Genomic DNA, 8,603 nt, shown 5'->3' with positions numbered 1-8,603 from the left:
ATGCTTACCATGATAATACTCCTGCTGCTGCTGCTAAGTCGCTCCAGTCGTGTCTGACTCTCCTAGATACTTTTAAAAAAAAAATTCCTTTGGAAACAAAGGTTTAGATATAATAGAGTAAAAGGTGTTAGAAGATATGTAGGTGCAATATATGGAGGTATTCTTATGCCTCGTATACTTAAAAAATCAAAATCATAAAAGAATAGATTGAAAACATAAACTTTTGAAATTTCTATATGGGATAAATATCATAATCACCATTGAAAAGCAAATGGAAAGGTAGAAAAGATATTTGCAATGCATATGACAAAGTTTTAATATTTGCAATATTCAAAGGATCCTTAGAAAACAATTCTAAAGAAGAGAACATTCCGACAGAAAAACTGGTGAAGGCAGTTTACAAAAGTAAGGCTTTAAATGATGAGAAAATACAGGAACCAAACTATAAACTCTATCATCTATTCAAAGTTATTGATTGGGACTTTTTTAAAGTTCATTTTAAAATTAACTCATTTAAATGTCAAAACAAACCAAATTTGTTTTATGTTATTATGTTGACTACTTATATTATGGTTATATGTCATAGTTGTTATTTCTCCCATTTCATAGACAAGGAAGTGGAGATACAGAGATTAACTACCTTCCTAGAGGTCACACAAGTATTAAGTGATGGAGCAGGGATTTGAATTGAGAAAGTCTGGTTCCAGAGTTCATCTCTTAATATTTCATTATATGTAAGCACAGATCACCCAGCAACATCTAATAATATTGCCTACCTCTTCACACTCATCTCACTTCCTTGCTCCCCAGTTCTCCAGCCACACTGGCCTCCTTTCTGATCCACAGACATGCTAAGATCTTTTCTACTGTGGAATCTTTGCATTATTGGTCCTTCTGCCTGGAATAGCCCTTCCTCGCTTCTAGTTTTATTCATTCACTCACTCATTCTTGCATTCATTTATAATACATTTAAACTTTGTACCAGGCATTGTTCTAAAATCCTGGTTCTGTCCCGTGCTGTAGGGCTCATTCCAGATGTTACCTTTTAGAGATTTTTTTAGCAAAGTGTTCAAGGGGGCAGTTTGATTTTCCCTGATGGCTTACAGTGACATGTAAAAGGAGAGAGATGAGTTGAAGAAGAATGGAGACTTTGTTTAATTAACATTTGTTAAGTAGTGCCCCAGGCTGTCAGATGGTGAGCCCCAGTGCGAAATGCTGTAAAGAAAAGTGAAATAGACACGTTTATTACTCAAAGGTCCTTGAGGAGCCTCTTGGCTCAAGGTAGAATGTGGGTAGAGACCCCTACAGAACCTTGAACTCTTGCCTTACTAAGGTGGAGGGCTTTTAGATTCTCCAGCTAAGGTCAGATTGGTCAATTCAAACCAAGAGTGAGGTTTTGGTAAGCTTTGCAGGACTCTTATCTAAGGGGTGCACAGGATGAAGTTGTGGGCTATGGGGGTGAGTGTTTATCACAAGGGTTGTTGGAGAGTCATATCAGGAACTTGTCACATTTACTTGTGACTGGAGGTTGTTATCTACGGAGGAGCTAATATCAGTACAAGCCCTCTTCAGGCCACACAAAATGGATGCTGAGAAACTCTGAACAACGGAATTGTTCAGCAAAAAAGAACCAGAATTTAAAGACAGAAAATTCTCAGTCTGTCCACATGGCAGAGAATGAGAAAGTTCATTCTTAAAGAGAGTGCTAAGGGTGTGGCTGAACAACCGTTAGATAAAGTTACCGTGACCGTGAACCATGGTCTCATCACCCATCTCAGCAGAAGCTAGGAACAGAGACGAGGCCTTTCCAGCAGAAACCACAAGCTGAGATAAAAGGAAGCTGAACGAAGGGGAGGACTGCAGGAAAGCTGCAAGCTTGCGTTATCTTTCAAGAAAAGGGAAGAATGAAACCAAAGGTGATCATGGAGTCGCCACTCCCACCACAGACCCAGGGAGCAAGGCTGCTTCCTTCTACCAGAGGTGAAGCCCCCAGCACAGACCTGCAGCGTGGGAGGTGGAAGCCCTGCTGGGCAAAAGGGGCTGGGTGCCCTGCTGAGCCCTGGGTATGACGGTGCCACCCCAGTGGGCCTGGATGACAGAATATTGAACTAAAATGGATTGTTCTTGAGCCTTAAGATCTAAAGGAACTCATTTCTTCCCATTCAGGTAACCACAGAGCACTGAGCAGAGTTCCCTGTGCTGTTCGGTCGGTTCTCATTAGTTATCTACTTCATGTGAGCGTGCATGCATGCAAGCCTGCTAGGTTCCTCTGTCCATGGAATTTTCCCAGGTGAAAATACTGGAGTGGGATGCCTTTTCCTACTTCTTTATATGTAGAATCAATAGTATATATATACGCCAATCCCAGTCTCCCAATCATCCCCCATCCCTCTTCCCTTTTGGTATGCATACATCTGTTCTCTATGTTTGTGTCTCTACTGTTTAGCAAATAAGATCACCTATACCATTTTTTCTAGATGTCACATTTAGGTGTTAATATACGATATTTGTTTTTCTCTTTCTGATTTACTTCACTCTATATGAGAGACTCTAGCCAAAAAGTGGATAGATGTAAATACATAGCTGATTCAATTTGCTGTAGAGTGGAAACTAACACAACATTGTAAAGCGAGGACACTCCAATAAAAATTAATTTTAAAAAAAGATTGAATGGGATTTACATATCTAAGTTTTGGACTTCCTTGGCACCCACCACTCTGTCCTTTTCTCCCAATTGCTCCCTTTTTTAGAATGGAAGTGTCTATCCTATGTCTGTCCCACCACTGTATTTTGGAAGAAGGATGGATTAACAACAAGGTCCGACTGTATAGCACAGGGAACTATATTCAGTATCCTGTTACACACCATAATAGGAAAGAATATGAAAAAGAATATGCATAACTGAGTCACTTTGCTGTACAGAGTAAATTAACATATTATAGAGCAACTATACTTCAATAACATTTTAAAAATTAAAAAAAAAACTTGGTTTTACATGTTCAAAGTGAAGAGGAACTTTGCCTGTGAATCAATGTACCTAGACTCTCATCCATATCTGATTTAAGTGATATGAAGATGAGACTTTGGACTTCAGGTTTCTGAGTTAGTTAAGACAGGGGAACTGTTTGGATAGAATGAATGAATGTATTTTGCATGTCAGAAGGACATGAACTTGAGGGGACCAAAGGTAGAATATTATGTACTGAATTGTGTCTCCCCAAAATCATATAGTAAAGCTGAAACTCCAGTATGATGGTATTTGGAGATGGGGTCTTTTGGGAGACACAGTGTTTCCTCCTTAATTGGAGGCTTTATTTTCCATAGCTTCAGTTACCGAGGGTCAACTGTAGTCCAAACACAGTAAATGAAAAATCCTATAAATAAATAATTATGTTTTAAAGTGCACGCCCTTCTGAGTAGGATGGTGAAATCTCATACCGTCCTGCTCTGTCCAACACAGAACATGAATTGTCCCTGTGTCCAGCATATCTACCCCTTAGTCGCTTAGCAGTCGCCTCAGCTAACAGATTGACTGTTGTGGTACTGCAGTGCTTGTTTTCAAGTTACCCTTATTTTACTGAATAATGGCCCCAAAACACAAGCACAGGAATAGTGATGCTGGTAATTCTGGTATGCCAAAGAGAAGATTTAAATGCTTCCTTTCAGTGAAAAGGTGAAAGTTCTCAACTTAACAAGGAAAGAAAAAAAAAATCACAAGCTGTGGTTGCTAAAATCTAAGATAAGAATGAATCTTCAATCCATGAAACTGTGAGGAAGGAAAAAGAAACATGTGCTAGTTTTGCTGTTAGACCTCAAACTACAGAAGTTATGGCCACAGTGGTTGATAAGTGCTTAGCTAAGATGGAAAAGACAGTAAATTTTTATAATAAGGTATTTTGAGAGACAGAGACCACATACAATAACCTTTATTACAGTATATTGTTATAATTTTTCTATTCTAAAATTTTTGTTAATCTCTCACTATACCTAATTATAAATTAAACTTTATCATAATTATGTATATATGAGAAAAATACAGTATATCTAGGCTTCCATACTATCTGCAGTTTCAGGCATCCCAATGTGCAGGTTCTTAGAACATATCTCTCACACAAATAGGGGACTACTGTGATTATGTTTAGATGAGGTCATAAGGGAGAGGGCTTCACGATGGGATTAGTGCCCTTATCTGAAGACATACTCAATCCCTCCTCCCCAACCCTCTGTGTAAGGGCACAGTGAAAAGACAACCATCTACAAGACTGGAAACCAGCTCTTGCCACTAGAACCCGACCATTCTGGCATCCTGATGCAGGAATTGCAGCTCCCAAAATGGAAGAAGTAAATTTCTCTTCTTTAAGCCACGTAGTTTAGAGTATTTACTTATGGCAGTTCAAGCTGAATAAAGCAAGGGATCTCCCCACTTTCTCTTTGTCACATAACCTCTGTGTTTTCAAATTAGTTATCACTCTCTGTAACTATCTGATTTGTTTTTACTTTATTATCAACTCCATTAGGATAGGAGCTCTAAGGTGACAGGGACCTTTCCTGTTCTACCCCCCAAGCCTAGAACAGGGCCTGGCATGTAACAGCTGCTCAATAAATGAATGAGTAAGCAAGGAGAGAGGAGAGTGGAACACTTGCATCTTTAGTTTTTCAGAAACACCTGCTGAGCTTTTTTTTAAGGCTGTAGACTCCCTATGATCCTCACTTTCCTCCTTTCTCCCATTCCTTCCTCTTCTGCTTTCAAGAAAAAAATTTAAATCAGCTTCATTTGGAGTGCCTCGAACTGGAAAGCTGGAGGAAATAGAAGGGTCACTGTTATCCTTTTCCATCTGTTTGATTTTAATTAGAAAAAGAATTTTTTCCCCCAGTTCTGAAGAAAGAGAACAAAGGTCAAGAGTCATGAAAAGGCCAAAGGTTACAAGTCACATAAGCTACAGCACAGTGTAGTTTTGTGTTTACTGCATAGTTGTGTTTGTTAAATTAGGATCAGTAAACAATCATCCAGAAGTGTATTGTTTACACTTTGCCCTAAATACACACAGGCTAACTATAGAAAACACGATGTTTTTGAAAGAAGTTAGAATTCAGAACTGAATTTTTTCTTCTGGGTCAATCTTGGCCAAACGCTATTCAAAACAAATGAGAAATTTATGTACTTCTTCCAATGAAAGGTCAAGAATGAGCAAATTGGCAGCCCTCGGGCCACACCCATCCCAGACAGTTGTTTTTCCAAAAGTCCAAATTTCGAGATTCTTTTCAGTGTGCATTCCAATGGCAGTAATCTGCTGGAACTATGTTAGTACTATCCTCTGGGCATGATTTTTGAGCTTTAAAACCTGACTGGATCTCACTAGTTTGTCTTACCCTCAGCTCCCATCCCTTATTTACATCATTTGCTTGGTTCCTGTATGTATTCAAAATTAAAATCTCCATCTTAAACTAGAAATCAAAATGTCCTAATTTATTCCAACTAAAATTAAGCCAGTGTTTATCCAGGATACAGCAGAGTGGTTGTATCTATTATTTACAGCCAATGATCATTTGATAGGTCAGTTCTCACACTGTACAAATTGTCAACTCTTTTTTTTTTCAGAGCTGCCAAGCTTGTGGGATCTTAGTTTCTTGACCAGGGATCAAACCTATGCCCCTTATAGTGGAGTCCTAGCCACTGGGTCATCACAGACGTTCCTAAATATTGTGATTATAATTCTTGCCTAAAATTCTTCTGGAAAAAAAAATTTTAAGTTGGAACTTTATATATATATAATATATAAATATATATAATTATATATAATATATATATAATATAATATATATATAATTATATTATAATTATATATTATATATATTTAATTTAATTTAATTATATTTATATATATTATATTATATTATATTATATATTATATTATATATAATATAATATATATAATATAATATATAATATATATATAATATATAAATATATATAATTTATATAATATATAAATATATATATATATATTTTGGTTGACAGTTGTTTGAATTGGTATTATGGATATTCAAGAAATGAAAAGCTATTAATATAATACAATGGAGACAAAGAAACTAGACTTGTAGGCAGACAGGTTAAACTTTGTTAGATCTGAACTTAAAAAGAATGTCAAACTGTGGGTCAGTAAAAAATATTTATTAAATGGAAATAATCTGATAATATATAATTCTTTAGGTGAATCCTGTGCATATTTATCAAGTTAGTAAATGTTAACAATTAATGATATAACTGACAACTCATTCTTGAAAAATTAATCTCATAATCACAAAATAATTGCAGTAATACACAGGAGTTTCACCTACTTGGTTGGGTTTCATTAATGTGATGAAACTTTTTCATGAGCAATAAATTTGTGCCTGTCTCCTATGTCTTTGCTTCCCTTGTGGCTCAGCAGGTAAAGAATCCACCTGCAGTGCAGGTGGGAGACCTGGGTTCAATCCCTGGGTTGCGAAGATCCCCTGGAGTAGGGAAAGGCTACCCACTTCAGTATTCTGGCCTAGAGAATTTCATGGGCTATACAGTCCAGTTCAGTTCAGTCGCTCAGTCGTGTCCGACTCTGCCACCCCATGAATTACAGCATGCTGGGCCTCCCTGTCCATCACCAACTCCTGGAGTTCACTCACACTCATGTCCATCGAGTTGGTGATGCCATCCAGCCATCTCATCCTCGGTCGTCCCCTTCTCCTCCTGCCCCCAATCCCTCTCAGCATCAGAGTCTCTTCAAATGAGTCAACTCTTCGCATGAGGTGGCCAGAGTACTGGAGTTCCAGCTTTAGCATCATTCCTTCCAAAGAACACCCAGGGCTGATCTCCTATAGAATGGACTTGTTGGATCTCCTTGCAGTCCAAGGGACTATCAGGAGTCTTCTCCAACACCACAGTTCAAAAGCATCAATTCTTTGGCACTCAGCTTTCTTCACAGTCTAACTCTCACATCCATATGTGACCACTGGAAAAACCATAGCCTTGACTAGACGGATATTTGTTGGCAAAGTAATGTCTCTGCTTTTCAATATGCTACCTAGGTTGGTCATAACTTTTCTTCCAAGGAGTAAGAGTCTTTTAATTTCATGGCTGCAGTCACCATCTGCAGTGATTTTGGAGCCCAAAAATATGGGGTCACAAAGAGTCAGACATGACTGAGCAACTTTCACTTTCACCCATGTCTTTGCTAAACTAATTGGTGAATGACTTATGTTCCATGTTTCTGTGGAATTAACTGGTTTCAAAGCCACAGATATTCTCAGCACTGCAAGTGCTGGGGGTCACCATAATCACATTATGAGAGTCACCATAATCACAAGGCAGGTTTCAGTGCAAATCCCAGAAAAAATATTCTAATTAACCCAAGACAGTCTCAAGTGATCCCTTTCCATTTTGTTGCATGCTGGGAGCCACAGCTGCCCTAATATGTTTGGGTCATCTGTCTTTTTAGCAGGGAAACTGGTGATGATCAGCCCTGGAAATGGCTTAAGTAGCCATTGGTATCTTAGTCCTCTGCATCGTTACATCCTGGTCCACTACAGAAATCCAATCACTCTCCTTTTCTTGTTCTGTCTTGTCAAAAGAAGCAAACAATTCAGGGTGAGCGTTATGGACCTATTTATAAATGCATACAATCATTGAATTATGGAATATTATGGAAGCAAGGAGCCTTTCTAGTTGATTAATCTGCTCCATCTCATTTATGGTGGAGGAAACAGAGGTTCCTAAGAGGTCTTACAGCTGGTAAACTGCAGTCAGTTTAAGAAGTTATCCCTGTTGTGTCTGATGAGCATAATAGCATTGCTATCTTGAACTGTAGTATCAGCACAAGGACACTTCACAATGGTAAATATACTATATTTTAGAAAAGCTATACATTTCACTCTAAGATATTACATGTCACTGTCCTGTTAACTTGAAAGTGAGAAAGTGAAAGTCACTCAGTTGTGTCCGACTCTTTGAGACCCCACAGACTATACAGTCCATGGAATTCTCCAGGCCAGGATACCGGAGTGGGTAGCCTATCCCTTCTCTAGCAGATCTTCCTGACTCGGGAATCAAACCAGGGTCTCCTGCATTGCAGGCAGATTCTATACCAACTGAGCTATCAGGGAAGCCTCTATTTTTAAAAGACAGGATTCTCATTAACATGGTACTCAGGTTTGATGTTGAGAGTCAAGACTTCTGGCAAGATTTAGAAGAAATTTCAACATATGGCCAGTGTGATATGAAGAAGACAACAGGAGCCTGGTGGTTGGCTGTGATCAGCGTGAGCCTCTCAGAGGTGCAGCTGACACAGGAAATGCCTCGTTCCCCTTGCTTGGATTCTGTGTGTATCTTGTTTCCCATCCTGTCATCTAGATTCTCACTCTGTCTCTAGCCTAAACTCCAGACTCAGGCATCATCTCTGGACATTTCTAGCTGCACAAGCACATTAAAAAACCAAAAGGCTCCTCAACTAAGCCCGGGCACCACAACTGTTAAGCCTATGCTCTAGAACCCAGGAGCCAACTACTGAGCACCCATTCCACAACTGCTGAAGCCCACTGGCCTCAGAGCCTGAGATCCCCAAGAAAAGAGG

This window comes from Ovis canadensis, chromosome 4 (assembly GCF_042477335.2).
Source record: "Ovis canadensis isolate MfBH-ARS-UI-01 breed Bighorn chromosome 4, ARS-UI_OviCan_v2, whole genome shotgun sequence".
NCBI classification, from domain to species: domain Eukaryota; kingdom Metazoa; phylum Chordata; class Mammalia; order Artiodactyla; family Bovidae; genus Ovis; species Ovis canadensis.
This window is presented reverse-complemented; position numbering follows the sequence as displayed.